The sequence below is a fragment of the Nicotiana tabacum genome, chromosome 10, assembly GCF_000715075.1.
Source record: "Nicotiana tabacum cultivar K326 chromosome 10, ASM71507v2, whole genome shotgun sequence".
NCBI classification, from domain to species: domain Eukaryota; kingdom Viridiplantae; phylum Streptophyta; class Magnoliopsida; order Solanales; family Solanaceae; genus Nicotiana; species Nicotiana tabacum.
The window spans coordinates 124,279,640-124,286,846 of NC_134089.1; the positions used below are offsets into that span (position 1 = coordinate 124,279,640).

Sequence of the window (7,207 nt, forward strand, 5' to 3'; positions counted from 1 at the left end):
TTCTCTCCCAGATAGAACCCAATAATATCAAGGAAGCCTTAAAAGATAGAGATTAGATTACAGCCATGCAAGACGAGCTACATCAGTTTGAGAGAAACAATGTATGACACCTAGTACCTAGACCCTCAGATCGAGCCATTATAGGAACCAAGTGGGTAATCAGAAACAAGCTCGATGAACATGGAGTTACCACAAGGAACAAGGCTAGGCTAGTGGTTCAAGGCTACAATCAGGAGGAAGGGATTGACTATGATGAAAAGTTTGCTCCAGTGGCTAGCATGGAAGCTATTAGAATCCTAATCGCTTTTGCATCTCATATGGAATTCACCTTGTTCCAAATGGATGTCAAGGGTGCATTTTTGAATGGACTTCTTAAGGAAGAAGTCTATGTGAAGCAACATCCAAGGTTTGATTGTCATGAGCACCCTGAATATGTTTTTAAACTGGACAAAGCTTTATACGGACTGAAGTAGGCTCCTTGAGCTTGGTATGAAAGGCTGTAAAAGTTCCTCTTGGAAAATGGCTTTATAAGAGGGAAAATTGACAACAATCTTTTCTTAAAGAAATGAGGAAGGAACCTACTCATTGTTCAGGTCTATATTGATGATATCATTTTTGGAGAAACAGCTGATTCTCTATGTGAAGAATTTGCAAAACTCATGGGAAGTGAATTTGAAATGAGCATGATGAGGGAACTGAACTTCTTCTTGGGTCTTTAAATAAAACAGTCCCCAAAGGGTATATCCATTTGTCAGCAAAAATACATCAGGGAGCTCTTGAAGAGGTTTGACATGGAAGCATCAAAGGTGATAAACACTCCCATTGCTACTGCCACTTGACTGTACATGGATGAAACTAGATCTCCTACGAATCAAACCATGTATAGAGGCATTATTGGGTCTCTCCTCTATCTCACTTCCAGCAGACCTGATATTGTTTTTAGTGTGGGGCTGTGTGCAAGGTTTCAATCAAATCCCAAGGAATCTCACTTGAAGGTTGCCAAAAGAATACTAAGATATCTCAAAGGAACACATGACCTGGTGTTGTATTATCCCTCAGGTGACAATTTTAATCTCATTGGTTATGCTGATGCAGATTATGCAAGTTATTTTGTGGACAGGAAAAGCACTTCTGGAATGCCTCACTTCTTACGTTCATTTCTCATCTCTTAGGGCACAAGGAAGCAAAATTCAGTGGCTCTTTCAATAGCTGAAGCTGAATATGTAGCTGCAGCATCCTGCTGTGCACAAATTTTATGAATCAAGCAGCAACTGGAGGACTTTGGGGTACTCACTGAAAGTGTGCCCCTTCTATGTGACAACACCAGTGCACTCAACATGGCCAAGAATCCAGTTCAACACAAAAGAACAAAATATATTGATGTGAGGCATCACTTTCTGAAGGACAATGTGGAGAAAAGGCTGATATGTATGAAGTTCTGCAGCACAGAAGATCAAATTGCAAACATTTTCACCAAGGCACTAAGTAGGGAACAATTTGAAAGAAACAGAGTGAAGTTGGGGATTTTAAAGCCCAAATGAGAACCTGATTCCTCTTTATCTGGCTATGAAAATCACCTTCAAGAAATAACTGGCTAAAAGTATTTTTTGGTCATGTCTAACTCATTTTAATATTGTTGTAGGTAAACACACATGATGCGTATAGAAGCTGTAGATGTAGTGCATGAATGATAAAAGAGGATTGATCCTTTCAAATTAAAGGTCAAGAACCAAGTTCTTGTACCGAAGGTTAGTAGTTCTGTGCATCATTTAATACACGTCTTAAAAAGGGCACAAAACACAACTGCGATGTCATTCAACTTTTCAAATCCTGTTGTCACGTCTCTTCACTTGAAATCATTCCATCTCCCTTTGAAACGTTGCACTTCTCCACACCCAACCGCCGTTTCAGAACCGGTGCCCATTCCTCTCTCTTCATAATTATCCTTTCCTCATAAAACCCTTTTTCTAATTCTCCCTAACATAAATCCTCCATTAGAATTTCCCTAAAGCATCTTCCCACCACCTTTTCAATGGCTGAGACAAACTCCGACCTCCCTGCCTCAGTCGTACCTACTACTGATAAACCTATGGAAACTTTCGCTCCTACTGAGCCTTCCTTACCCACTCTTACTCTTCCTGCTGAAGTCGCACCTCTCCCAGTTTCCCCGTCTCTCTCTATTTCAGAAATCCCTAAAATTGTTGCTCCATTCTCTCCATCTTCTGAGGCTCCCGCCAGTCAAATACCAAGTGGAGAATGGGGTCAAAACTCTGAGGTCACAGAGAGTTCTTCCATCGTTGCTACCGATTCCGTGGTGGTAGTACCATTTGAAGAAGAGAAAAATGTTGTAACCGTCTTTGTGGTGTCTGCTGATGGTGTACTGTATGAGATCATCTCTCAAAAAAATGAGGTACAAGGTGTGGGGGACAAAAGGGCCATTGTAACTATTGAAGACGATGTACTAGCAGATACTACTGGGCCTTCACATGAGGAACCTGATCCCTCTTCGGAGGACCTAGGCCAGGGCTCTCGTTCCCAAGACAGTTCTGTTCCTGCATTCGTTGTGCCCTTGGAAATACAAGTACCTGAAATGAGATCCAGTGATGAGGAGCACCTATATAATGTGGCTCTTGATGTGTTCATAGTTAAGCAGAGGATTGTGTAAACTCCTGAGTCTGAAATCAAACGACCTACTACCAGGCTTCAAGCTAAGGTGGCCTACGATTCTGCCCTTCAAAATAGCAAGAAAAGTAGTAAGAAGAAATGGAGAAAGTTGGTGAAAGACAGTGTACCTATAAGTGATGAGGCGATCCCTGTGGTAGAGGTGGAAGAGGAAACCCCAGATGAGCCTGGTTCACTGGTTAGACGGTCTTCGAAAAAGAAGAAGCATATTTCAATAGAGAAGGGGTCAACCTCTAGTTCCAAGTTGAAGTAGGTGGTGAGTGAGTTCTCGATGTCTGATGAGGATGTATTAGTCAAATCCAAGGGAAAAGGAAAATTAAGTGGTGAGAAGTCCGGCAAACGCAAGTCTGAAATTTTTGAAGAACTGGGTTCTGTGAAGAGAATGAGAAGTGAAGTCAGCCTTGGCTCTAAATGCCTGAGGCATCAAAAGTTCTGTTGGGTCGTACGTTTGACCCAGCAATCTTTGAGATGGCTGGTATACGCCAAATTCTAGAAATTGTCGAGTTTCAACGCTGGATGCATCTATTCCAAATAGATGCACCTAAGGTATATGAGGATAAGGTACAAAGATTCTTTTCTATCCTCTTTTCCATTGAGACTGACCACATTTGTGCTTTGGTCAATAGAGTGGACATTGTGTTTGATGTAAAGTTGCTTGGAGAGATTCTTAAAGTTCCTACAGCTGGTGTGTCCAGTGTAAAGGGTGTGTGCTAGTTTAACTTTAGAAATGTCGTGGTAAAAGACAATACAAACCAGAAGGGGTACCAGATCCATAAGAAAGCACTACTCCTTGTCTACCAGCTGCTGTTCGAATTGGTTAACAAAGTTCTTTTGCCTCAAGCTGAGAGGAGGTCAGTGACTTCTAAGTCTGACATGTTCCTAATGGAGCAACTGACAGCTTTTCTCCTGTGAGTCTGCCTGCTATTATGATTGAACACATGCAAAAGGTTTTCACCTTCAAATATGGTAATCATGTCCTTCCCTACGGGTTCCTGCTTACTCAAGTGTTTAAATTCTTTGAAGTACCACTGGGGACATGCAAGGTGGGGACTAGGAAGCAAACTTTCTCACAGACAACTTTGGAAGAATGCGAGTGCATAGAAAAGAATGGGGGAGGAATAGGAAGTACATCAACCATCTTAGCTGAGAAAATTCGCCGGTTGAAGGCCAGGAATGCTATCCTGGAAGGTCAGCAAGCCCAAGGGGTTCCGGTATCAAATGATGAAGTAGCTCGTTTGACAAAGGAGAATGCTGATCTCAGGGCGTAAATAGAGAACCTGAAAGCAGAACTACTCAATGAGCAAAAGTCAGGAAATGTCCGAATAGACCTTGTTCTCCAAACACTTGTTGCAGCTTCCAAGCACTTTACTCCTAGTGCCCCCTAAGTACCCCTTCAGTGATCAATTTCTAGAAATGTTTGTTAAGTTTTTTTTTGTTTTGGAAGATGTTTTTGTTTTCTTTTTTTATGTGGTTGGTATGAAACACTACTGCTCCCATTTTGACAAATCAAATGTTGCCTTTAGCTTTTTTAAAGAAAAGGCATATTAAAGTTTTATTAATATCAATTCTATCCTATTTTATAATATCAGTGCTTTACTTCTGTGTTTCTATTCTCTATCATGTTTGTGTGCACATATGTGACATGAGTTAGCTTAGTGTCACGCCCCAAACCTGGGGGGCGTGGCTGGCACCCGGTGTCGTACTGGCCCGAGCAAACCACTGTGTAACTCATTTATTTTTCTTCTGTCACTATCATGGGCCGACATGGCCAAAACTCATAATGTATAACTATAAGTGGGCAACACTGTATTACTGAATCATGTTTCTTAAAACATTAATACATATGGCCCGTTAAGGCCTCTGACATACTGTACATAATAAACATGTGTCTACAAAGCCTCTAAGATTATTTGACATAGAATGGGACAGGGTACTGGCCTACCCATATGTCTATAGAAAAACTCTGACACGATGAATTATAGACTCAGTTGCGCCCCGAATGAGGTGGAGTCTTACCGATCCTTCGTTGAATGCCAATATCGTCTACTATGAAGGCTCGTCAAACTGATTATATATACATGCAGGCATGAATACAATGTCCCCAACAAAAGGACATCAGTACAAATAATGTACTGAGTATGTAAGACATGTAAATCAGTATATAAAAGACATGGAAGAAACATGGAGTAAAGGTCTCAACCTGTAAGTTTGAATAACTCTGTGAATCATTTAATACTTATAATGTCATGCATATGCATATGAATGTCATGTCGTGCATAGGTACATATGTTCATAATATCATCAAGCCTCTGAGGGCATCCCATCATATCATTTCGGCCACTGTGGGCAACATCATCATCATATACCAGTTGATCAGGTGGTGGTGCATATATAACGCCGTAACCTTTTCTCATATCTCATATACATATATATATATACACGCGTATATAACGCCGTCAGAGTCGTGGGTGAATGAACATGTAAATGAATGTAATGCATGAGAAGTATGTTAATATAATTTTTCAGAATGTCATAAGACCATTATACTAGTGCCGGCTCAACCCCCAGGCCACAAAAGATACATAATAACACCAAAATACTCGCTAAATTCTTGTCACTATAATTCTTATTATAAACTGGAGTAATAAATAACTGGGGCTTCTCATAAAGAACATAAGAGATTCAAAGAGTAGAAAAGTGATCAAACAGGACTTAAAGATCATGGAGAATTTTCTAGTTGAGATTTTTTTTTAATGATATTGAAGATGTTATATATGTTTCAAGCCTGGTTTCCGATTTTAGTTTCACATTTTGAAACCAACCAATGTAGTGCTTTGTTTCCTGTTGACATGCAGATATTCAATCTCTAGACAAATGATGGTTGCTTGCTACGGAGAGTCAGTATCATATTAGTCTAAAAAGGACATATTCAAGTTGTTTAGCATTATCCAACATAAGACTAGATTCAACTACACAAAAAATAACATTCAAAATAAAATCCTTTTGACAGCTTCTATGTGGCAGGCTTGGGGACAAGATAAACAGTTCAGTAGGACAAGATCCTGATGCAAAAAGCATAATGGTGTCCTTGATATATATGGCTTTGAGAGCTTCAAAATCAACAGGTTTGGATAATTATTTTTGCCAATTTTGAGTATATAAAATCTTTACCTCAAAATTAATAGCTCGTAACATAATTTACCTCAGTTTTGAGCAATTCTGCATCAACCTAACAAATGAGAATTTTATTAAGTAAGTCTAACGCCTCATGCTAAGATTTGGCTTTAGGCCATTTGTTATATTGAGCTGCCTCTGCATTATATCTCTGATTAATATCACGAAACATATTTTATCACTCACTTCCTTTCCTCATGCAGAATATAGATTTAAAATTCTATATATAGATGTCCCATAAATTTTCTCTTTTTTTTTTCAACACAATTTTAGAACCATGCAGATATTTTAAAAAGTTGGATTCAAAAGAGAGTACTGTAATATAACTTCGCATAAACATATTCATTATCTTATGCATCTCTCATCTGGAACCTAATAAAATTTATTTCATAGTATAGTTTATATTTGGACGACAGAAAGCTTTGAATAAAAAAAAATTGATACATATGAAGCACTAGAGCAAGGTAAAGTTTACCTTAAGAACATTACTGTCTTAAAAAAAAACCTTCCTCGTCTGAATTGGATTGACCGGCTAATTTATTATTCCTCTTCTCCTCTTTGACTAAACCTCCATTAACAGATTTTCTGAAAGTAGCTTATAAGATAGAATATAACCAAAGAGACCACGTAAGTCTGCATTTAAGAAACTAAACCTCCCTTTTCTATGCTTTTGTTGCTGCTTTGCTTGGAAACGTACCCATGTAGACTAGTCATAGATAGAGATAGAAACAGGCATACCAATACATATATTTACACATACTCATATGTATGTAAGAAGGGCAGTTGATTAAAGCAATAAGAAATCACTAGCATGTGGAAGATGGAATTAGTATAACTTCATGAGTCATGACTAGTATTTTTAATAAGGTGACACCTTTCCATGTACTATAAGAGTCACCTTATGGCTTTTTGGACCATTTCATGGGCTGCCACGTGGGGGTTAGGGGTGGAGATTTTAAATCTTTATTCATTATTAGGTGACTAGGTAATGTTTTGTTACCCGGTAATTAACCAATTACCTGCATAATTAAGAATTGTTTCAAATTACTTAAAATTTTACTTATTTTTAATATACTTTATATATCATACTATAATATACTTTACTATCATGGTCATGTGGTACCATATAAAATAAATACATACACTATTATTTAAAACATCCATGTAAAAATACATATATTTTCTCAACTTCTAATTTTCCTAATCTCATATAAAGAGTAAAAATTTTCGTATGCTTAATTCTTAAAATAGTAAAAAGATAACCTTATTTTATAGTGAGAGAATAATTTATATCTTTACAATAAAGAAAATCTCATAGACTTTTCTCATATTATGTGTATAATTTAAAACA

At 38.0% G+C, this 7,207-nt stretch overlaps 1 long non-coding RNA gene across 1 annotated transcript; it reads right to left on the reverse strand.

The window, feature by feature from the left end:
• Nucleotides 1–4,491: 4,491 nt before the first annotated feature.
• Nucleotides 4,492–6,693, reverse strand: LOC142164753 (uncharacterized). Its single transcript, XR_012695711.1, has 2 exons — nt 6,332–6,693; nt 4,492–5,911 (listed from the first exon to the last, which is right to left on the reverse strand). It is a non-coding gene; the product is annotated as an uncharacterized LOC142164753 (long non-coding RNA).
• Nucleotides 6,694–7,207: the final 514 nt, after the last annotated feature.